We start from the raw sequence: 25,552 nt of genomic DNA, 5'->3' as shown, positions 1-25,552 counted from the left end.
AGCAATCGCCTCAGCCTGGATGTGCAGTGCTGGGGTGGCTTGGTCGGAGTCCCTGACTGAAAATATTGATACCCTGGATAGGGACAGTATTTTATTGACTATAGAGCAATTAAAGGATGCATTCCTTTATATGCGAGATGCACAGAGAGATATCTGCACTCTGGCATCAAGAGTAAGTGCGATGTCCATATCTGCCAGAAGAAGTCTATGGACACGACAGTGGTCAGGCGATGCGGATTCCAAACGGCATATGGAAGTATTACCGTATAAAGGGGAGGAATTATTTGGGGTCGGTCTATCGGATTTGGTAGCCACGGCAACAGCCGGGAAGTCCACCTTTTTACCTCAAGTCCCCTCCCAACAGAAAAAGACGCAGTCTTTTCAGCCGCAGTCCTTTCGTTCCTATAAGAACAAGCGAGCAAAAGGACATTCATATTTGCCCCGAGGCAAAGGAAAGGGTAAGAGACTGCACCAAGCAGCCCCTTCCCAGGAGCAGAAGTCCTCCCCGGCTTCTGCAAAGGCCTCAGCATGACGCTGGGACCTTACAAGCGGACTCAGGGGCGGTGGGGGGTCGCCTCAAGAATTTCAGCGCACAGTGGGCTCACTCGCAGGTGGACCCCTGGATCCTGCAGGTGGTATCTCAGGGTTACAGGTTGGAATTCGAGAAGTCTCCCCCTCGCCGGTTCCTAAAGTCTGCTTTGCCAACGTCTCCCTCCGACAGGGCGACGGTATTGGAAGCCATTCACAAGCTGTATTCTCAGCAGGTGATAGTCAAGGTACCCCTTCTACAACAGGGAAAGGGGTATTACTCCACGCTATTTGTGGTACCGAAGCCGGACGGCTCGGTAAGACCTATTTTAAATCTGAAATCTCTGAACCTGTACATACAAAAATTCAAGTTCAAGATGGAGTCACTCAGAGCAGTGATAGCGAATCTGGAAGAAGGGGATTTTATGGTGTCCTTGGACATCAAGGATGCTTACCTTCATGTCCCAATTTGCCCTTCACACCAAGGGTTCCTCAGGTTCGTGGTACAAAACTGTCATTATCAGTTTCAGACGCTGCCGTTTGGATTGTCCACGGCACCCAGGGTCTTTACCAAGGTGATGGCCGAAATGATGATCCTTCTTCGAAGAGAAGGCGTATTAATTATCCCTTACTTGGACGATCTCCTGATAAGGGCAAGATCCAGAGAACAGCTGGAGGTCGGAGTAGCACTAACTCAAGTAGTGCTCCAACAGCACGGGTGGATTCTGAATTTTCCAAAATCCCAACTGATCCCGACGACACGTCTGCTGTTCCTAGGGAGGATTCTGGACACTGTTCAGAAAAAGGTATTTCTTCCAGAGGAGAAAGCCAGGGAGTTATCCGAACTAGTCAGAAACCTCCTAAAACCAGGGACAGTGTCTGTGCATCAATGCACAAGAGTCCTGGGAAAAATGGTGGCTTCTTACGAAGCGATTCCATTCGGCAGATTCCATGCACAAATTTTTCAGTGGGATCTGCTAGACAAATGGTCCGGATCGCATCTGCAGATGCATCAGCGGATAAAATTGTCGACAAGGACAAGGGTCTCTCTGCTATGGTGGTTGCAGAGTGCTCATCTGTTGGAGGGCCGCAGATTCGGCATACAGAACTGGGTCCTAGTGACCACGGATGCCAGCCTGAGAGGCTGGGGAGCGGTCACACAAGGAAGAAACTTCTAGGGCGTGTGGTCAAGCCTGGAAACGTCTCTTCACATAAATATACTGGAACTAAGAGCAATCTACAATGCTCTAAGCCTGGCAAAACCTCTGCTTCAGGGTCAGCCGGTGTTGATCCAGTCGAACAACATCACGGCAGTCGCCCACGTAAACAGACAGGGCGGCACAAGAAGCAGGAGGGCAATGGCAGAAGCTGCAAGGATTCTTCGCTGGGCGGAAAATCATGTGATAGCACTGTCGGCAGTGTTCATTCCGGGAGTGGACAACTGGGAAGCAGACTTCCTCAGCAGACACGATCTTCACCCGGGAGAGTGGGGACTTCATCCAGAAGTCTTCCACATGATTGTAGTCCATTGGGAAAGACCAATGGTGGACATGATGGCGTCCCGCCTCAACAAAAAACTGGACAGGTATTGCGCCAGGTCAAGAGATCCTCAGGCAATAGCTGTGGACGCTCTGGTAACACCATGGGTGTACCAGTCAGTGTATGTGTTCCCTCCTCTGCCTCTCATACCCAAGGTACTGAGAATTATACGGCAAAGGGGAGTAAGAACGATACTAGTGGCTCCGGACTGGCCAAGAAGGACTTGGTACCCGGAACTTCAGGAGATGCTCACGGAAGATCCGTGGCCTCTACCTCTAAGAAGGGATCTGCTTCAGCAGGGACCGTGTCTATTCCAAGACTTACCGCGGCTGCGTTTGACGGCATGGCGGTTGAACGCCGGATCCTAAAGGAAAAAGGCATTCCGGAAGAGGTCATCCCTACCCTGGTCAAAGCCAGGAAGGAGGTGACTGCACAACATTATCACCGCATTTGGAGAAAATATGTTGCATGGTGTGAGGCCAGGAAGGCCCCGACAGAGGAATTTCAACTGGGTCGATTCCTACATTTCCTGCAAACAGGATTATCTATGGGCCTCAAATTAGGGTCCATTAAGGTTCAAATTTCGGCCCTGTCGATTTTCTTCCAGAAAGAATTGGCTTCAGTTCCTGAAGTCCAGACTTTTGTAAAAGGAGTACTACATATACAGCCCCCGGTTGTGCCCCCAGTGGCACCGTGGGATCTCAATGTAGTTTTGGATTTTCTCAAATCCCATTGGTTTGAGCCACTCAAATCGGTAGATTTGAAATATCTTACATGGAAAGTAACCATGCTACTGGCCCTGGCTTCAGCCAGGAGAGTGTCGGAATTGGCGGCTTTATCGTATAAAAGCCCATATCTGATTTTCCATTCGGACAGGGCAGAATTGAGGACGCGTCCTCATTTTCTGCCTAAGGTGGTATCAGCGTTTCACCTGAACCAGCCTATTGTGGTGCCTGCGGCTACTAGCGATTTGGAGGATTCCAAGTTGCTGGACGTTGTCAGAGCATTGAAAATATATATATTTCAAGGACGGCTGGAGTCAGAAAATCTGACTCGCTGTTTATACTATATGCACCCAACAAGATGGGTGCTCCTGCTTCTAAGCAGACGATTGCTCGTTGGATTTGTAGCACAATTCAACTGGCACATTCTGTGGCAGGCCTGCCACAGCCTAAATCTGTCAATGCCCACTCCACAAGGAAGGTGGGCTCATCTTGGGCGGCTGCCCGAGGGGGTCTCGGCATTACAACTCTGCCGAGCAGCTACGTGGTCAGGGGAGAACACGTTTGTAAAATTCTACAAATTTGATACCCTGGCTAAGGAGGACCATTCGGTGCTGCAGAGTCATCCGCACTCTCCCGCCCGTTTGGGAGCTTTGGTATAATCCCCATGGTCCTGACGGAGTCCCAGCATCCACTAGGACGTCAGAGAAAATAAGATTTTACTTACCGATAAATCTATTTCTCATAGTCCGTAGTGGATGCTGGGCGCCCATCCCAAGTGCGGATTGTCTGCAATACTTGTACATAGTTATTGTTACAAAAAAATCGGGTTGTTTATTGTTGTGAGCCATCTTTTCAGAGGCTCCTACGTTATCATACTGTTAACTGGGTTCAGATCACAAGTTGTACGGTGTGATTGGTGTGGCTGGTATGAGTCTTACCCGGGATTCAAAATCCTTCCTTATTGTGTACGCTCGTCCGGGCACAGTATCCTAACTGAGGCTTGGAGGAGGGTCATAGGGGGAGGAGCCAGTACACACCACCTAGTGGTCAAACTTTAAAATTTTGTGCCCTGTCTCCTGCGGAGCCGCTATTCCCCATGGTCCTGACGGAGTCCCAGCATCCACTACGGACTATGAGAAATAGATTTATCGGTAAGTAAAATCTTATTTTTTCTCTAGCATCCATAAGGGATATTGGGGAGACTTAGTACGATGGGGTATAGACGGGGTCTAAAGGAGCCGGTGCACTTAAAATTTCTTCACTGGTTGTTCTGGCTCCTCCCTCTATGCCCCCTCCCACAGGCAGTTTAGAAAAAAGTGCCCTCAGGAGAGGATGCACATCTCCGCAGCTCCAGAGATTTTTCTTCAGTTTCTTTTAAACTTTTACTATTTTCGGTATGCTGTTTGGGCAACAGCATACCTGCACCGTGGGAGCTAGGGGAGAGACGGTCACCCACCTTGCAAGTTGTCAAGAGCCTCTTCACCACTGCAGGACCACCGTCCTGAGAGGTGGTTTGTACAGCTGGGCACTGCGCCTTAGCTGTCGCAATCGCAGCATGCCGCACATACCTAACAATAGCTTGAAGGGGATGACAATGGTGAGTACAAATCCGCTAGGGGGGTCCCCCGATCCAAAAATGCGGCTAACATGCAGTGGATGCATATGGGACCCTCCCTGTGTACACACTGGCTAGCGGTGGCTTAAACTAGCACTTGTGTTATGTTTTTAAGCTATTTGGGAGATATTGCCAGTATAAAAAACGCTGGAGCTCTGGTGCCATTGGTGGGTCGGAGCTACCTCTGAGCGGGACCAGCGGTATTTTGGCGCCTTCCTCTGCTTGCAGCAGGCACACACAGCTCCTTCTGACACTCAGAAAACGCTGGAAAGCTGGTACAGGGTGTAGCAAAGGGGGAGAAACGCTATGTACACAATCTGTGTCCTGTAAGGGACTGTGGTCATAGGTGTTTCACTGTGATATAACAGCTTACAGCCTCACTGGGGCTGTGTAGGTGGGGTGAGCTGGTCTCCTCTCTCTATCTCCCCCTCACATACAGTAAGGGGCAGGCTTGCTAGTTATCACTTGTATGTGTGTGTGATTGTGCTTTACTGTGAATATGGGTAAACACAAACTATGCAGTGTATGCCACAGCAGATTCTCTCCCTTATCTGATTCTGTATCATGTGAACAATGCAGCCAATCTTCACAACTCGGTGAAGGGGCTGGGGGAGAGGGTCAAGAGCCTTCCTGGCTTGGTGCCCTTAAAAATATGATGTCTAATATGTCCTCACAACTCGCTGCTAATGTTAAAAAAACTCAGCTACTACAACTGGCTGTAGCAGACTTAGCTGCCAGGGTAGACGTTACACAGCTCCCCCTCTCTCACTCAGGACCACAGAAGCGTGGTTTACCTGCTCTACTCTCTGATTCAAATGAAGATGTACAGGAGAATTTGGATCCTGTTAGTGGGGATTCCACTTCTGCTCAGGGTATTGAAACCCTCATTCTGGCTATAGCGTCACAGTAGTTGTTTTTCTTTACACAGAACAAGCTTAAAGTCACTTTCCCTGATTCTGCAGAGTTAGATGACCTGTTCAAGTGATCCTGGAAAAATCAATACAAAAAATGGCAAGTGTCAAAAAGATTTTGCACACTTTCCCCATTTGCTCCTGAAGGTAGGATATTCTGGGAAGAACCCCCGGGGGTTGACTTATCAGTCTCTTGACTGTCTAAAAAGGCGGTGCTGCTGCCCCGGGCTCCTTTACCATAAAAAGACCCTGGGGACAGAAAAATAGAGACTTCACAGCAGCAGGTGTATCGCAAAGGCCGGTCATAGCGAGTTGCTGAATGACCCATGCCATTCATACGTAGGCTACTCAAATTCAGGAGGGCCTCTCCGGGGATATGCCTCTGGTCACTACGGTGACTCTACTGAGGCACATTCAGGACACTGCACGTGTCCTCTGTGACTCACTCAAGGAGATGGGCAATATTAATGCTAGGACCTCTGCCATGGCAGTGTCGGCGCGCAGGGCCTTGTGGTTACGTCAGTGGATAGCGGACGCAGTGTCCAAGCGCAGTGTGGAATCTCTCCCCTTTGCTGGGGAATGGCTCTTCAGGTTTGAGTTGGATACGTGGAGTTCTAAGGTTAGTGTGGGGAAATCCACGCTTCTCACCTCTGGGGCCCCGTCAGCTAGGCGTTCCTACCCAGGGCTGTCTGTTCAGTCCTTTCGGGCTAACAGATTTTGATCTAGGGTCAGAGGTGTCTCCAATGCGGCTAAAGGCTCCAGAGGTAAGACAAGAATACCTGCAAAAACCAGTTCTCAGGAACAGAGCACCAGTTCTGCTTCCACTAAGTCCTCAGTATGATTGTGCCCACCAACACCGAGGGGATCTCGAGGTGGGAGCTAGACTGCGTCACTTCAGGCATGTCTGGGAGGCTTCCTGCCAGGATACATGGGTCAAGGACCTCATTTCTCAGGGCTACAAGCTGGAGTTCGAGGGTGCTCCTCCCCAACGATTTTTCAAATCAAGCTTATCAGCTTTGGAGGATACGCAAGTTACGTTGCAACAAGCCATCCAAAAGTTGGTCCAGTCCCACATCATTGTTCCAGTACCAATACAACAACGGGAAAAGGGTTAGTACTTCAACCTGTTTGTGGTACCGAAGCCGGATGGTTCGGTAAGGCCCATTTTGAATCTCAAGTCCTTGAACCATTACCTAAAGGTTTTCAAGTTCAAAATGGAATCCTTAAGAGCAGTAATTGCGGGCCTGGAAGAACAGGGATTCATGGTCTCCCTGGATATCAAGGACTCCTATCTTCATATTCCGATTTGGCCACCTCATCAGGCTAATCTGAGGTTTGTCCTACTGGACGATCACTACCTGTTCCAGGCACTACCCTTTGGCCTGCCCACAGCTCAGAGGGTGTTCACAAGGGTAATGGCAGAGATGACGTTCCGGGTCCAGGGGGTCAGTGTTGTCCCTTACCTGGACGATCTCCTGATAAAAGCAAGATCCAGGGAGCTTTTATTGCTCCATATCGACCGCACTATCCAACTTCTGTCACACCATGGGTGGACTCTCATTTACAGAACTCCCACCTGGAGCCGACTCAGCGGCTCCCGTTCCTGGTGATGTTACTGGACACTGTGGCCCAGAAGGTGTTCCTCCTGGAGGACAAGGCCAGAGCACTTCAGGAGACGGTCTGCATGGTGATCCGATCTGCTCGAGTGTTCATCCATCTTTGAGAAGATATGTCTCTTGGTGCAAGGAACGCACGTATCCGCCTGCGGAGTTCCACTTGGGACGTTTCCTACGTTTCCTGCAGGCTGGTGTGGATAAGGGCTTACGTCTGGGTTCCATTAAGGTCCAGATTTCAGCTCTCAATTTTCTTCCAGAAGAAATTGGCACTGTTGCCAGAAGTTCAGACCTTCTTGCAAGGGGTACTTCACATTCAACCTCCTTTTCTGCCGCCCACGGCACCCTGGGATTTGAATGTAGTTTTGGAATTTCTACAGTCCTCCTGGTTTGAACCTCTGATAACTGAGGAAGGCAAGTACCTCACGTGGAAGACGGTGATGTTATTGGCCCTGGCTTCTGCTAGGTGTGTCTCAGAATTGGGGACCTTATCGTGTAAAAGCTCCTACTTGGTCTTTGAGGACAGAGCGGAGCTCAGGACTAGGCAACAGTTCCTGCCGAAAGTTGTCTCTACATTCCACCTCAATCAACCTATTGTGGTTCCGTCAAGTTCCGACCTTTCTGCTCCTCCTGAGGCATTGGATGCTGTGAGAGCCTTGAAGATCTATGTCAAGAGAACGTCTCGAATTCGAAAGACTTGATTCCTTGTTCATGCTCTGATGCACAGAAAAAGGTTTGCCCTGCTTCTAAGCAGTCCATTGCTCGTTGGCTTAGGCTGACTATCCAACAGGCCTATGTGTCGGCAGTCTTGCCTGTTCCTGAGTCTCTCTAAAGGCCCACTCTACAAGATCGGTGGGCACTTCCTGGGCGGCTGCCCGTGGAGTCTCGGCCTATTATGCTGAGCTGCTACCTGGTCGCGGAAGAACACTTTTGTTAAGTTCTACAAGTTTGATACCCTGGTCAAAGAGGATTCCCAGTTTGGGCAGGCGGTGCTGCAGCAGTCTCCGCACGTTCCCGCCCGTTCGGGAAGCTTTGGGACATCCCCATCGTACTAAGTCTCCCCAATATCCCTTATGGATGCTAGAGAAAATTTTCTCGTAGTCCATAAGGGATATTGGGCGCCCGCCTCAAGTGCGTTGACTTTTTTGCAGGTTGTCTTTTCTATAGTTACCTGTTCAGCTGTTGCTGTTTGATTACCAGCCGTTGCTGGTTGTTTTGTGTTCGTGGTGTATAAATTTCACCACTCGTTGTTTATGTTCCTTTTCTCATGTATGTCCTTTCTCCTTCAGGCACTGTTTTACCTATAACTGCCTGTGGGAGGGGGCATAGAGGGGAGGAGCCAGCACTCCCAGTGAAGAAATTTTAAGTGCACTGGCTCCTTTGGACCCCATCTATACCCCATCATACTAAGTCTCCCCAATATCCCTTATGGACTACGAGAAAAGGATTTACCAGTAGGTAATTAAAATCCTATTTCTCTTTCATCCACTAGGACACTGGAGTCTCATACAGTAGGGGTGTGAAGCTTGCAACCGGAGGTGTGGCACAATCTAAAAATTAGCATTGTCTGCACAGCCGGCTCCTCCCCCTTCACATCCCTCCTTCCCCAGTTTGCGCTGGAGGTACAGCACGTGGGAGCACTGAGCCCCTGACTAAAATCTAAAACAAGTGTACTGCGTCCACCTAATAAAGGGAGACAGCCTGTTTTCTATTGGAGAGACAAAGATCCCTTTTGAAGGGACCTGCATCTCTCGACAAGGAGATCCTCTAATCAAGGCAGATTGAGTACTGGTTGCTATAATAGGGCCATGTTATTTTTTTTATTATTCTTTTCCCCTGTCAGCAGTTTAATGTCTTTCCCTAGTTTGCATCACACATGAGGTCGCCACAACAAGCGGTCACCAGGGTGTACCGCGGGTCTGGAGAGCGCGCCGGGGGGGAGAAAAAATTATTATTTTTTTTAATTTCATTTATTTATATATTTTTGGCCTGTTCTTTTTTTCTCTATAAGGAGGGGAACAGTACTTCCAGCCGAATCCGATACCTTTGCTTCCATCATCTCACAGCCTTTCTCTTCCTAGTTTAAAGGGTGAAAGCGCTGCGAAGTACCCTGGTAGGGGGTTTAAACAACATGTCTAAAGCATCAACCAAGACCTCCAAGACCTGTTATGTTTGTACGAAGTGTAACAAGAAGAGTAAGCGGGTTGGCAGCTCCGGGGTGTGCGACTCCTGCTTAGACAAGGATACTCCACCTGGAGATGGCAGAATCACGCAGGCAGCAAACGGAATAGGCTGCGGGATTCTCAAAGACGATGGAGGAATTTCTCATCAGGTTAACACCGCCCGCACAAGCAGAAACGACTGTGCGCAAGGCTGTTAAAAGACCTCTTCCTATTATACCGGAATCAGAGGAGGAAGAGGGTCTTCTCATTGATACAGAGGAAGGTGAGTTAATTGAATCTAACCTAGATGCCGGTTTTCCGGAAGAGGACACGGCAATCTCGGGTCTTGATTCTTTAATTGACGCGGTAAAGGAGATCCTAAACTTTAAGGTAGAAGAGGTAAAGGAGCCAGAGGATTTCGAATTGTTCGAATCCCAAAAACCGCGTTCAGCAGTGTTTCCCATTCCCAAATCCCTCCAATCTCAAATGGAGGAGGCTTGGAAACAACCTGACAAACGCTTTCAATTTCCGAAGAGGTTTCAAGTAACTTATCCCCTACCTAAGGGTGTAATGGATAAGTGTGAGACTCCACCAGTAGTGGATGCTTCCTTAGGAAGTTTGTCGAAGAAGACAATCTTACCAATACCTAATGTGACGACTTTAAAGGATGCTCCAGATCGTAAGGTTGACACAGCTTGAAAGTAAATTTTTGTAGCAGCAGGTGCAGCACAGAGACCTACGATTGTCTGTGCTTGGGTCAACAAGGCCATGGGAGCATGGTCTGGGCGTATTGTACAGGCTGTTGAGGAGAAAAATAGCTTAGAGGAGATTACACAACTGGCGGAACACATTTGAGAATCTGCTGCATACTTGTGTCAAGCCTCAAAGGATATTAGAAAGATAGCATTGCACATCTCCGCATCGGCCATATCAGCTAGACTGATTTTATGGCTCAGAGAATCGCAAGGAGACTCTGACACCAAGAAGGTGGTAGAATCCATCCCCTTTGGGGGTGAGATGCTTTTCGGTCCAGAGATGGACAAGTGGATTTCGCAAGCTACAGCAGGGAAGGCCACCTCTCTACCTACTCCTTATACGAGAGCCACTCTACTGATTAGGAGAGGTTATTCGGGACCAGCGTTCAATTCATTTAGATCACAGTCCTTTCGAGCCTGAGGAAGAGGTTTCGGTACTCAAGTACGTGGGGGCAGAGGTAGAGGCCGCTCACAGGCAGCAGCCAGAAAGAAGGATAAACCTGCTGACAAAACCGTGACATGACAGCCTACCAGCTCACCTGGGGTCCCCCTTGGTGGGCGCACATCTGGAAGGTTTTTGGGACATCTGGGCCAAAACCTCACCAGAACTTTGGATAAACAACATAATCTCCCAGGGGTACAAACTGGATTTTCAACAGAGGCCTCACAGTCCGTTTTTAACAACGGGATTGCCTCGGTGCCCTCAGAAAGCAAAAGCACTACTGACAGCAATTCAAAAATTGCTACGGTCAGAGGTCATTATTCCAGTTCCCGCCTCTCAGAGAGGAACGCGTTTCTATTCCAATCTTTTTGTAGTGCCAAAGCCAGATGGGACGGTCAGACCGATACTCAATTGAAAAGTTTTAAACCAGTTTCTAAGGGTCTACAAATTCAAGATGGAATCAATCCAGTCGGTCATTGCAGGCTTAGAACAAGGCGAGTTCATGGTATCCATGGACATAAAGGATGCATGTCCCAATCTGGGCTCCTCACCAGGCTTATTTAAGGTTCGCACTGGTGACTGATCACTACCAATTCAGGGCCTTGCCGTTCGGTCTATCATCAGCCCCAAGAATCTTTACGAAGATCGTGGCAATCATGGTTGCAGAATTGAGACGGTTGAGGGTCACGATTATACCTTATCTAGACAATCTACTGATCAAGGCATCCTCTCTGGAACAGTTGATCAAGGATGTTCAAACATCTCATCAATTTCTTCTTCAACATGGGTGGATTGTGAATTTCCAGAAATTCAACCTCATGCCAACTCAACGGATTCAATTCCTCTGTCCCATCTTGACACTGTACAATTGAGAGTATTCCTACCAGAGAACAAGGTCCAGGACCTACAGAGATTAGTGGCTCAGGTACTGAGGACACAAACTGTTTCTCTACACCTCTGTGTGCAATTTCTCGGGAAGATGATGGCGTCATTTCGAAGCTCTCCAATACGGCAGACTTCATTCCAGACCATTCCAGATGAACCTCATTACTCAGGGAGCAGGGTCACACTGGCTCTTGCATCGAAGAATCCAACTTCCACCAAAGATACGGATCTCCTTAATTTGGTGGTCGCTACACAAAAACCTTGCTGCAGGCAAGAGATTCGGCATTTCTGATTGGAGGATCCTGACAACGGACGCCAGTCTCAGAGTTTGGGGTGCCGTCTTAGAGGAGCATCAGTTTCAGGGCAGATGGACGCTACTGGAGAGCAGCCTACCCATAAACATTCTCGAACTAAGAGCAGTTTACTTAGCCGAAGACCTAGTCAGGGGTCAACACGTAAAGATACAGTCTGACAATGTCACGACGACGGCTTACATAAACCGTCAAAGAGGAACAAAGAGCAGGATGGCGTTAAAGGAAGCCATAAAGATCCTGTTGTGGGCAGAAAGGTGTAACATCATCCTCTCGGCAGTGTTCATTCCAGGTGTGGAGAACTGGGAAGCAGATTATCTCAGTCGCCAGGACATGAATCCGGGAGAGTGGTGCCTACATCCACGGATTTTCAACATGGTGGTGAGGAGATGGGGTCTACCTCAAGTGGACCTAATGACGTCTCGGCACAACCATCAGCTGCCCAGATGTGTCCAGGACAAGAGATCCAGCAGCAGAAGGAGTGGACGCATTAACAATTCCTTGGTGTTACAGGAGGGTTTACATTTTTCCACCTTTCCCACTCATACCCAGGGTTCTGAAAAGGGTGAAACGAGAACGAGTGTGGGCAATTCTAATCGCACCAGATTGGCCCCGCAGGAGTTGGTACTCAGACCTGCGGGGGTTACTAGCGGAAGATCGTTGGCGGTTACCTCAGAGAGAGAACCTGCTGTCTTAGGGACTGTTCCTACACCCAGACCTGAACAGGCTGCGTTTAATGGCGTGGCTATTGAAACCCGGATCTTAAGAAACAGAGGGATACCAAGAACGGCCATTCCTACGATGATTGCCGCTAGGAAGCCGGTCACAGCCATGCACTAATACAGGATTTGAAAGAAGTACATGGACTGGTGTCGGGAATGTGGGTGGAATTTGACGAACTTCCACTTATCCAGACTTCTACTTTTCCTTCAGGCCGGTCTAGATGTAGGACTGAGGCTGGGCTCTCTGAAGGTTCAAATTTCGTCTCTCTCCATCCTATTTAAATAGTGGTTAGCATCCTTACCAGAGGTTCAAACCTTTTTTACAGGGGGTCCTGAGGATACAACCCCCTTTTCGTCCTCCCACTGCGACATGGGACTTAAATTTGGTGTTTGAATTTTTTAAATCGCCAACTTTTGAGCCGTTAGCAAGCACAGACCTGAAATATCTCTCTTGGAAGGTCACATTATTGCTTGCCTTGGCTTCGGCCAGGATGGTTTCTGAGTTGGAAGCCTTATCGTGTAAGAGTCCCTTTTTAATTTTTCATGAGGATAGGGCAGAACTCCGTACAAGAGCAGATTTCCTTCCTAAGGCTGTTTCGGGGTTTCACGTAAACCAGCTAATTGTGGTACCATCTTTCCAGGGGCTCGCAGATGGGGATGTGTCCTTGGATGTTATCGGAGATTTACGGGTATACGTACAAGTTACTTCGTCCTTCAGAAAGTTGGACCATTTGTTTATTCTTTGTGATGGGCCAAAGAAGGGTTGGCCAGCATCTAAGCAGTCTTTGTCTAGATGGATTAGACTTGCCATTCGGCAAGCTTATATTTCCTGTGGCAAACAGGTTCCGGTTCAGACGGGTGCTCATACCACCAGATTAGTGGGTGCCTCATGGGCGGCTGCCAGAGATGCTTCCACTACTCAACTTTGAAGAGCGGCAACGTGGTCCTCAGCCCACACGTTCGCAAAATGTTACAAGTTTGATACCTTTGCGTCCGGAGACTCTTAAGTTTGGATGCTTAGTTTTGCAGGCCACCGACAGCACTCCCTCCCTGGGGGATAACTTTGGGACGTCACCTACTGTATAAGACTCCACTGTTCCCTAGTGGATGAAAGAGAAAAGAGGATTTTGGTACTTACCGATAAATCCATTTCTCTGAATCCTCTAGGGGACACTAGACGCCCGCCTCGGTGCTGTCAACCTGCTGTGTTCAAAGTTCGTGTTCAAACAGTTCGTGCAAACAGCGTTGGTTTTTCTGTTAAGAGTTTCTTGGATACTGTTTGATATGTTGTACGGTTCGGTTCCTCGCCATGGCTATAGTATCATATCCTATTCTGTCAGTCAAATTTTTCAAACTGGGGAAGGAGGGATGTGAAGGGGGAGGAGCCGGCTGTGCAGATATTGCTAATTTTTAGATTGCGTCACACCTCCGGTAGCAAGCTTCACACCCCTACTGTATACGACTCCAGTGTGCCCTAGAGGATTCAGAGAAATGGTTTTATCGGTAAGTACCAAAATCCTCTTTTTGATAATTTTACATCTCCTAGAATGTGAGGGCAAATTCTATTGGATTAGTTTTTCGTGTGCAGCGTGTTATGCAGCCTCCTGGTGCTCTTTTCAATCATTCGCTAACTTTTACGGATTCATGGTTTTTAATTTTTTTTATTTTTGGACCGTACTGTAGGTGTGACATTCAGTATCTCCTGAATGTATCTACCTTTAGGGACAACTTTAGGACATCCCCCAAGAGGATGATAGAGCACACTGCAATTTGTCATTCATCCACTCTGGGAAACAATGCTAACCTTGTTGCATGAGTAATGGTGGGTACACACTGATAGATATATCTGCAGATCAGTTGATCAATAGACGGATCAGGCAGTGTTCTGTGCATACACACTGCCTGATCCGTCGGGGACTGACGTCATGAACTGGGCGGGCGTGTACACACGGCCGCCCTGTTCAGTTGTCAATCGCCGCCGGCTGCCGCAGCTTGTGTACGGGCGGTCAGCTGGTCGCCTGTACACACACAGCTATGTGCCAATATATCTGTAGATATATTGGCCGCCGGCTGTGCTGCAGGGCCGACGCGATATGTCTGTGTACGAGGAAGTTCAGACATATCGCCCGTACACAAATCACTAGAACGCCCGATTTATCGGCCAGTGTGTACTGGCTTTTAGCCCTTAGTGTTAAAGTGAAAAGTGTATGAATGAGAAAAGAGGATTTTTGAACTTACCAGTAAATTTCTCTAAATCCATTTGCGTTCCCACCACTACTTTTGCTCTATTACCATTATTACGCTCTATGTTTTGAGGGATTTTGATTGTTCTGTTCTATAGTATGTGGTTTGTTAGTCTGTATCCTGATCTCTGATTGGTGATCGAACAGAGTGTAGAGAAGAAATGCTAAACTGCAAGCAAATTCATAACTTTGTATTGACTCCTTCAAAAGCAAAAAGGTTAGCAAATAGAGAGGTATTTATCTGCAATTCCAAAAATCTTCTTTTTGTACTTTATATTAAATCTTTTTTGTCTGAAACCATTAGGGGTACAGGGCACCCCACACCTTTTACACTGCAGGTCTCTCCTACAATGCTGAATGCGGTCAGAGGACATTGGGTTTTCCGCTAGTTTAATTCTGTTATATCTCCTGTGAAATGTGATTGGTAAATTACTAACTTCCTTGGAAGATTACAGCATTGTTTTTTAAATTCAGTCCTCGGGACACCCTAACAGTGCATGTTTTCCATATCTTCTTGCTGGAGAACAGGTGTATTCATTACTGACTAACACATTTTCAAAGATACACAGGTGTTTCTAATTATTTCACTTGTTCCATTAAACCAGGCATTCCCAACCACGGTCCTCAAGGCACACTAATGGGCCCTACTCACTGGCCGAGGTGCCCGACGGCCGATACGGCCGACGAGCGACCCGGCAGCGGGGGGGGCAGTGACGGGGGGAGTGAAGCTTCTTCACTCCCCCCGTCACCCGGCTCCATAGACGTGCAGGCAAATATGGACGAGATCGTCCATATTGGCCTGCATGCACAGCCGACAGGAGACCAGCGATGAACGAGCGCGGGGACGCGCATCGTTCATCGCTTAAGTCTCCACACTGAAAGATATGAACGAGATCTCGTTCATTTATGAACGAGATCGTTCATATCTTTCAAAATATCGGCCAGTGTGTAGGGCCCATAACAGTGCAGGTTTTAGTGATATCCAGGCTTCAGCACAGGTGACTTAATTAGTTGCTCGGTTATTTTGATTTAACCATCTGTGCTGCAGCCTGGATATCACTAAAACCTGCACTGTTGGTGTGCCTTGAGGACCGTGGTTGGGAATGCCTGCATTAAACAGACGATATATATCTGTAGTACATCAGTGGGTGTGTCCACCCATTATGTCTGGGAATGACGTCATTCACCGACCTATAAGGTTGACCCTACTTCACAGATAATGCCGATATATTGGCATGTCTGGCTGTGTGTACAAGTGACCTGCCCGACCGCCCGTGCGCTGATTGTAGGGACTGACATCACAGCTCAGCGGACAAATTCAAATGCCGCTCAGTTGTGATGTCAGAACAGACACATCGATTGATAAGTGGATCTGTCAACCTAGTGCGTACCCACCCTAACACTTTGCAAAATATGTCTTACAATGCTCCATCTTCTGGCTAAGCTTTTATACATCAATGGTTCCAGCATCCCCCCTTCCAATGCACTAAGGGGTCTATGTAAAATAAGCCTTGGCGAGAGAGAGAGTGGACAGAGCTAAAAGAACCAACCAACCAGCTGCTGTCATTTCTCTGTCATCCATCTGAGGGACGCTGCGCAGTTACTTGTGGGGTTAGAGGTGTGTGGTAGTGGAGTTTGGCACAGAATCTATCAAAAAGCTGCCTCCTCCCCCCTCTAACCCCTCCCATCTCCTTCCTGCTCAGCCATCACTCAGTTTTAGTTTTGTGCCTGTGGAGTACAGACACAGTTTTTCTTTCTCCTTAGATTTTTTTTTTTTTTTAGTTTATTTTCAGGTGTACCTAGTCCCTGGTACTACTGGAGTGGGTTTAGCATCCCACTCTGAGCTGCTGCTGGAGGCCACCACACTTTGGTCACTGGGGCCTTTATTCACTTCAGGACGGCACAGTAAACCGGACAAGGCTACAAAGGGCAAAACTGCCTCAGTAGTTTATTTTTCCTGTTCACAGTGTGGCTCAAAGCTGGCTAAGGGTAGTGCTGACGCAGGTACCCTCTGTACTTCGTGCTCTGGTGCATCAGTGGCGGATCAGCAGGGAAGTTCCACAGATCAGTCTATGCCCCCATGGGTCAAGAACATGGTGGATGCCATTTCAGATTTGCGTCAGTCTAGGTCGGAGGCTGAATCTGCTCAAACTCAGGTGGAGCCTCTGTGGGCCCAAAATATGGGCAAGTGTCTTACTGATTTAACCCATTCTTTAAATAAGTTTGTTAATTCTGCCAGCAGTTCCGCTGCTATTAAACGACCATAGCCGTTACCCGCTTTAGCGTTTCCGGGAGAGGAGTTGGATTCTCTGACATCTCCATTGGAGGAAGGGGAGGTAGATCCTGAATGGGACGAAGTTTCGGCTTGGGAAGATGAGGAGCTATCTACTAGTTCAGGTGTTAGATTACTAATAGAAGCCATTCGTCAGACTCTTAATATTCAGGATACAGCAGTGGCGGAGACTTCCTCTTCCTTCTTCAAATGACAGAAGAGACGGGTTATTGCCTTCCCTTCTTACTCTCACTTTGCGGATATTTTAAAAGAACCCTGGCTTAAACCGGATTCTCGTTTCCAGGCTCCTAAGAAATTAAAATTTCTATATCCTTTTACGGAGGAAGATACAAAATTTTGGGAGCCAGCCCCAAAGGTAGACGCTCCTATTTCACATTTGGCAAAAGCTACGGTTATTCCTTCGGTTCAGTCCGTGACCTTAAAAGACCCTACCGATAGGAAAATAGAAGAATTACTAAAATCTGTTTTCTTTATCAGGTGTCTCTCTCCGTCCAGTTCTGGCGGGTGCCTCGGTCCTTAAGGCCGTGGATGAATGGCTAGCACAGGTCGTATTTGGAATGCAGTCGGACGATCCGTCGGAAGCCATTCAATTAGCAGAACAGATTTCGAAGGCACTTACTTATGTAGGTGAGGCCTTGTTAGATTCTGTTGCGATACAGTCTCGGGTTTCTGCCTTGACCGTATCGGCAAGACGGTCTCTTTGGCTTAGGGTTTGGAATGCTGATTCGGACTCAAAGCAGACCTTGACGGCAGTTCCTTTTGAAGGGGAGTTTCTTTTTGGGTCGGAGTTGAAGAAGATTATTTCAGATACTACTGGAGGAAAGAGCCCCTTTCTTCCATCTGCTCCTCACAAACCGAAACCTACAAGGTTTCGGTCCTTTCGTACGCAGGGCAGAGGTAGTTTCCAGTCCTTTCGTGCCTTCTCCAGATTTCCACGAAGAGGGGCATTCAGAGGTAGAGGATCTCAAGCTACTCGCAGACCGGCCAGTAAGCCTGCCGACAAGCCTGATGCATGACGCTTCAGGTCTTCCGAAGGGATCGATGAAGGTTGGGGCTCGGTTACTTCAGGTCAGGGAAGTGTGGCTCCTGTCGAAACCAGATCGGTGGGTAATTGGGGTCATATCCAGAGGATATATGTTGGATCTCGAAGAGACAGCCCCATTCCGGCTATTCGTCACACCTCTCCCAGACGATCCCTCCAGACGTCAAGCTCTTCTTCAGGCAACAGCAACCCTCTTACAAAATGGAGTAAACCTTCCGGTTCCCTCTCCTCAGAGGGGTCGGGGTTTTTACTCGGGTCTTTTTCTCGTGGACAAACCGGATGGTTCGTTCCGACCCATTCTGAATCTAAAAGCCCTCAACCCGTATCTCTCAACCCAAAAATTCAAGATGGAATCAATTCGTTCAATTATCGCCGCCATGGAGCCAGGGGAATATTTGGCTTCAATAGACATAAAAGACGCCTACTTACATGTCCCGATTTGGATAGGTCATCAACTTCTTCTGAGATTTGCAGCCGGGCCGTGGCATTTTCAGTTTCAGGCTCTTCCCTTTGGTCTCTCTACGGCTCCTCGGGTCATGGGTCATGTCGTCGCGGTTCTCCGTTGTCAAGGGGTCAACATCACTCCATACTTGGACGATCTGTTGGTCAAGGCCCCGTCAGCGGAAATTCTCACTCAGAACCTGCGTCTAACGACAGAGACTCTGCAGTCGTTCGGGTGGATAATCAACTTTCCAAAGTAGTCTTTACTTCCTTCCCAGAAAATGGTTTTTCTGGGACTTTTATTCAATACCAACAGCCAGAAGGTGTTTCTTCCTATGGACAAGATTCAGGATCTGCAGTCCAGAATCCGGACCCTGTTACACTTACCGGTAGTGTCGGTCCTCAGATGCATGCAGGTGTTGGGCAAGATGGTGTCCTCCTTCGAGGCAGTCCCATACGCCAGATTTTATGCCCGAACTCTTCAGGCTCAGATTCTCAGCTGTTGGGCTCGGCCGGATCCACGTCTCGAATTGCAGTTGATCCGCTTGCCAGTAAAGACTCGTCAGTCGCTTCACTGGTGGCTTCACAGTCACAATTTGAGAAAAGGAGCACCGTTCACGGTTTGGTCTTGGTTGATGGTCACCACGGACGCAAGTCTCAGCGGTTGGGGAGCAGTGTTCCAGACTCATCACTTCCAGGGGCGCTGGACCAGTCAGGAGTCAAAATTACAGATCAACATTCTGGAATTGAGGGCGATCCGGTACGCACTCCTTCAGATTCAAACCATGGTACAGGGTCATCCGGTTCGTGTGCAGTCCGACAATGCCACAGCAGTGGCTTACATCAACAGACGGAGGAACTCGCAGCTGGTCCGCAATGAGAGAAGTCGCTCAGATTCTCACGTGGGCGGAACGTTGGGTTCCCGTAATATCCGCAATTCACATTCCCGGAGTCGAGAACTGGGAAGCAGATTTTTTGAGTCGTCACACGATTTATCCGGGAGAATGGGAACTTCACCAGGAAGTGTTTCTCTCTCTAGTGGACCGCTGGGGACTGCCAGACGTAGACCTAATGGCGTCTCGACTCAACAAGAAACGTCCTCACTATGGCTCGCGGACTCAGGATCCTCAAGCATTTCTAATCGATGCTCTAACAGCTCCGTGGCAGTTTCAACTGAGTTACGTGTTTCCGCCGATTCCACTGCTTCCACGTCTACTTCAACGCATTCGGCGAGAAGCTCTCGCAATAATTCTGGTGGCTCCAGATTGGCCACGCCGACAGTGGTACACTCTTCTGAGCAGCATGGTCGTCTGAGACCCCCTTCGTCTCCCCCTGCGACCAGATCTTCTTCTTCAAGGGCCTTGTCGCCACCCAGATTTAAGTCGGCTGGCTTTGACGGCTTGGTTCTTGAATCCAAGATTTTAAAAGCAAAAGGTCTTTCGCGTTCTGTTGTACAGACGATGATTCGGGCTAGGAAGCCGGTGACTTCCGGCATTTACCACAGGGTATGGCGTATTTACATTGCTTGGTGCGAAAAGCAGGGCTTGACTCCGCATTTGTTTAGACTTCCTCGCCTGCTCTCTTTCCTTCAGGAGGGTCTCGATAAGGGCCTGAGGCTTTCTTCACTAAAGAGTCAGGTTTCAGCTTTGTCGGTTCTTTTTCAAAAGAAACTAGCGATCATTCCAGAGGTTCAAACATTCCTTCAGGGAGTACTTCGAATTCAACCACCTTTCTCTTTCATCCACTAGGGGACACTGGAGTCTTATACAGTAGGGGTGTGAAGCTTGCAACCGGAGGTGTGGCACAATCTAAAATTAGCATTGTCTGCACAGCCGGTTCCTCCCCCTTCACAGCCCTCCTCCCTCAGTTTGAAAAATTGTGCCAAGGAGGTAACAGGCACAGAAGGAGCTCCTGCTCCATTTCAATACTGAGACTGAGTTAACCTAATGAAAAGGGGGACGAAAGTCTTAACAATAGAGAGACAATGATCCCTACTAAAGGGGATCTGCATCTCTCCTCAGAAAATCCGGAGCACAGAGTCAGCAGTGAGTACTGGTTGTAAAAGGGCCCTAGTTATAGTTAAACTTTAGATACAGGGCATAAAAAGAAAAAGAACAGTAACAAATAGCTTTTTCATGGATCCAGGAGGCAGTTTAACAGTCTCCCTCCCGCAGACCACACACGCTGTTAACCTTCTAGCTCTAAGCACTGGAACTCAGCAGCACAGCTTTCCCCACCGCCCCCCTCCTTCCCCTGGCGCTGTGACACAAGGGGAGACAGCAAACTGGCCAGCTAGACAAGGGATCACTTTTAAATACCGCTTCATGTCCGCTCCCCCGTCCGCCCCTCCTGCCTATACAAACGGAGGGCTGAGGGAAACATAGCGCGGCTGTCAACGGCCGTATAACGCCTCCGCTTAAACACAGCGGGATACTTCAAAAGTGCCTCCCGCTGAAACGATCTATCGCGGCTAGCAGCCGCAGCTTCCCCTGCAATCCGCCGGGACCTGGGCTGTACCCCCCACACGCCTCCCGCCGCCGGCGTTAGTACGAGGGCGCTGGGGGGCTGGAACATCTGACAGGGGAGAAGAGCAGCAGCGGCTTCTCAACGCGGCTGCCGTATAACTTAATACCTGGCAGGTTAGCAAGCTCCCCCGCCGCCCCCCTTCTTTTATAGACCTCCAGCTGCCAGCGCAACATGGAGGGAACTGGGGGAGACAATAAATGTGGAGGGAATGTATAGAAAACGGGCTGGGGCAGAGTGACACTTTAGTGAATATATATATATATCTATATATTAAATATATAGTGGCGGCCATTTTAAAACTATTAGAGGCGCCTAAAAGTTTCCATTAGAAGGTATACGCCCCTTTAGACTAGTTAGGCTTCCAGACCAGTCATAGCAACGGAACAGATTTTGTTATGATAGAACACTGCTCCCTCTAGTGGATATTTTATATATAGGACTCTGCTGCAATGGATTTTCAATGTACTCTAACAAAGAGTTGGCTATATATTTTCAAGGGACTTCTACACAAAACAAAATTAAGGGAACGACTGGATCACAAACCCGACCCCAGAACTGAAATACAGTTGGGTGTGCGAGGGTGGCAACAGCTGGTGATATTATTCTTATTATTCTTATTATTACTTAAATTTTTTATTTTTTATGTATAGGTCCACATTTACCTTAACCTTTAATAGGATTACTGAGACTTGCCAGTCGGACTTAATCCCCTGCTGTAATGACTTAATCCCCTGCTGTATTGTTCGAAGACAATAGCCGAAGGGTTTATGCTAAGAAGTCATGTTGTGCCTATGCGCAGAAAACTAGTCGAGATAACCGGGGACTCATCTGTAGTATATAATGAAATTATCCAGCTAGATGAATCCGGTGTACCTTTAATATCCATCACCCTTTACGGTCTTTCTGTTCCTATTATAAAGGTGGAAAGCACTGAGAAGCGCTCTATGGGGTGCGGCTTCAGATGTTAAAAGCACTTACCAAGAGCTTATTATGTGTGCACAAACTGTAATAAGATCAGCGCTAGTTTGGGTAACTCCCGGGTATGCGTTCCTGTTTAGTTAAAGGCGCTCAACACGGGAGCAAGGTTCCGCCAAAGATTTCAAAAGAAATGTCAGAGACCATGGAGGTATTCTGATTTAACTGAATCCCTCCTGCGCAAGCATTATGCAATGTGAGCAAGGCGTTTCAGAGAAACCTCCCCATCTTACACGAAGGAGGAAGAGGGTCTTATAGTTGAAAGGGCGAGATAATTGAGTCTGCCTTAGTTCAGGAGTTTAGATTCCCTTATAGAAGCGGTTATGGAGATCCTAAGTTTCCTGACGTAAGGAGTTAAGGAACCAGAGTGTTTTTCGATTTTATTCGTATCCCTCTCCTCGTTGACAAATGTCACCTATGCCTAACGTGACCGCCTAAAAGGATATGTCCTGTCGCAGGGTGCACACTGCATTAAAATCACATTTTATAACAGCACATTTGTAGCATGGGCTGGGCGTAAAAGTCGCCTGGAGGAAATTTCTCAGCAGAGCATATCCAAGAATCAGCGACTTATATGTGCCAGACTTCAAGGGTCGCTAGTAACACAGCGTCCCACATCTCTGTTTTGGCCAGTTACACTAGAAGAATTTTATGGCTCAGAGAATGGCTAGTGGTCTACGATTCCAGGAGTAGAGGCTGTTCCATTTTGGGGATTAGATGTTATTTTAGGAGTTAGACAAGTGGATTTTGCAGGCAACTACAGCGAAATCTACCTTTATACCTACTACTTACTCGAGCACCACTTCACACGTTAGAGGAGGTTGCTCGGGACCAGTGTTTAAGTTCATTCGATCGCTGTCGTACCTAGCCAGAAGACCGTCGACACCACAAAAGCAGGACAAACCTATGGCAGGAGGGTCTTCCTGCTCACCTGGGGTCCACCTTGGGGACGTCTGGGCCAAAACATCACCAGACGTCTGGGTCACCAAGATATTTCCCAGGGTTACTGGATAGAAGTGCAAGAGTGTACACTCAGGCTGTTTATTAACAACGCGAGGGCCTAAGGTGCCCGTTGCGAGCAGGAGCGTTACAGAAGGCAAGAATCCTGCATACAAAGGCTTAAGTCGCCAGTCCCTAATCCTCACTGAGGAACGGGATTTTATTCAAAACTTTTGGTAATGCAAAATACCTTCATATTCCGATTCGGACCCCTCACCAAGCTTACTTAAGATTTGCACCGGTGTGGGATCACTAGCGAATCAGGGCCCTGCCTGTCTATAATCAGCCCCAAGACTCTTTATAAAGATCATAACAATAGCGATGACAGGATTGAGACAGTTGGGGGTCACGATCATACCTTATCAAGACGATCTACTGCTCAAGACCTCTTCACAGAAACAGCTGATAAAGGATGCTCAGCATCTCATCGAATTCTCATTCAACATGGGTGGATTGTGAACTTCCAGAAATCCAACCTCATGCCAACTCAAGGGAGTCAATTCCTCTGTCTCATCTTGAACACTATACAATTGAGAGTATTCCTACCAGAGCACTAGATCCAGGACCCACAAAGGTTAGTGGCTCAGGTACGGAGGACACAGATGGTTTCTCTACACCTCTGTGTGCCACTTCTAGAGAAGAGGGTGGCGTCATTCACAGCGCTCCGGTACGACAGACTTAATTCCCGACCATTCCAGATGACACTCATTGCTCAGGGAGCAGATTCGCACTGGCTTCTACATCAAAGAATCCAACATCCACCACGCATACGACCCTACGGATTTGGTTGTCATTGCACAAGAATCTCGCAGCATACAAGAGATTCGGCATTTGGGATTGGAGGATCCTGACAACGGACGTCAGTCTCAGAGGTTGGGATACCGTCCTAGTGGTACAAAGTCCTAACGGTTTGCAGATTCAGGATGGAATAAATCCAGTCAGTTATTGCGGGCTTAGAGCATGAAGGGCAGCCTGCCCAGATACATTCTCGAACTGAGAGCTGTTTACAATGCGCTTCTCTTAGCCGCAGACCTAGTCATGGGTCAACACTCAACGATACAGTCGGACAATGTCACGACGACTGCTTACATAAACCATCAAGTAGGAACAAAGAGCAGGATGGCATTAAAGAAAGCCACAAAGATCTTGTTGTGGGAAGAAGGGCGAAACATCATCCTCTCTGCAGTGTTCATTCCAGGTGTGGAAAACTGGAAAGCAAATGATCTCAGCCGCCAGGACATGCATCCGGGAGAGTAGTGCCTACATCCACGGATTTTCGACACGGGGGTGAGGAGATGTGGTATACCTCTAGTCGATCTAATGGCGCCTCGGCGAAACCATCAGCTTCCCAGATCTGTGTCCAGGACAAAATATCCAGCAGCAGAAGGAGTGGACGCAGTAACACTTCCTTGGTGTTACAGGAGGGTTTACATTTCTCCACCTTTCCCACTCATACCAAGGGTTCTGAAACGGTTGAACCGAGAATGAGTATGGGCAATTCTAATTGCACCAGATTGGCCCCAAAGGAGTGGGTACTCTGATCTGCGAGGGTTACTAGTGAAAGATCCTTGGCGATTACCTCAAAGGGAGGACCTGCTATCTCAGGGACTGTTCCAACACCCAGACCTGCATAGGCTGCGTTTAACGGCGTGGTTATTGTAACACGGATCTTAAGAAACAGAGGGATACCTAGAACGGCCATTCCTATGATGATTACCGCTAGGAAGCCGGTGACAGCCCTGCACTACTACAGGATTTGGAAGAGGTACATGGACTGGTGTCAAGACCGTGGGTGGAATTCGGCGAATTCCAGACTTCTACTATTCCTTCAGACCGGTCTAGATGTAGGACTGAGACTGGGCTCTCTGAACGTTCAAATTTCGTCTCTCTCCATCCTAGGTCAGCAAGCAGTTAGCATTCTTGCCAGAGGTTCAAGTTTTTTTACAGGGGGTTCTGAGGATACAACCCCCTTTTCGCCCTACAAAGGCGCCATTGGACTTAAATTTGGGTTGGAATTTTTCATATATCCAACATTTGAGTCGTTGACAAGAACAGACCTGAACTATTCCTATTGGAAGGTCACGTTCTTGCTTGCCTTGGTTTCGCCAGGCGGGTTCCTGAGTGGGAGCCTTATTGTGTTAGTCCTTTGAATATCTCATGGAGTTAGAGCAGAACTCCGTACAAGAACAGGTTTCCTTCTTAAGGTTGTTTCGTGGTTTCACGTAAACCAGCCACTTGTGGTCCCATCTTTCCGAGGTCTCGCAGATGGGGACGTGTCCTTGGATGTTGTCCGAGCTTTACGGGTATACGTACAAGTTACGTCGTCCTTCAGAATGTCGGACCATTGTTTGTTCTTTATGATGGGCCAAAGACGGGTTGGCCAGCATCTACGCAGTCTGTGTCTAGGTGAATTCGACTTGCTTATATTTCCTGTAGCAAACAGGTTCCGGTTCAGACGGGTGCTCCTACCAGATCAGTGGGTGCCTCGTGGACGGCCGTCAGAGGTGTTTTCACTACTCAACTTTGCAGAGCGGCGACGTGGTCCTCAGCCCACACGTTCGCGAAATTTTACAAGTTTGATGCCCTGGCGTCCGGACGCTCTAAGTTCGGACGTTTAGTTTTGCATGCCACTGACAGCACTCCCTCCCTGGGGGATAACTTTGGGACGTCCCCTACTGTATAAGACTCCAGTGTCCCCTAGTGGATGAAAGAGAAAAGAGGATTTTGGTACTTACCGATAAATCCATTTCTCTGAATCCTCTAGGGGACACTGGACGCCCGCCTCGGTGGTGTCAGTCTGCTGGGTTCACACTTCCTGTTAAAAG

The 25,552-nt window shown here is 48.3% G+C and overlaps 1 protein-coding gene across 2 annotated transcripts in view; it reads left to right on the top strand.

The window, feature by feature from the left end:
* Positions 1–25,552, top strand: part of SF3B2 (splicing factor 3b subunit 2) — a 103,723-nt gene that overhangs the window by 63,445 nt on the left and 14,726 nt on the right. The window lies entirely within an intron of this gene.

This window comes from Pseudophryne corroboree, chromosome 11, assembly GCF_028390025.1.
Source record: "Pseudophryne corroboree isolate aPseCor3 chromosome 11, aPseCor3.hap2, whole genome shotgun sequence".
NCBI lineage: Eukaryota > Metazoa > Chordata > Amphibia > Anura > Myobatrachidae > Pseudophryne > Pseudophryne corroboree.
This window is presented reverse-complemented; position numbering and strand designations above follow the sequence as displayed.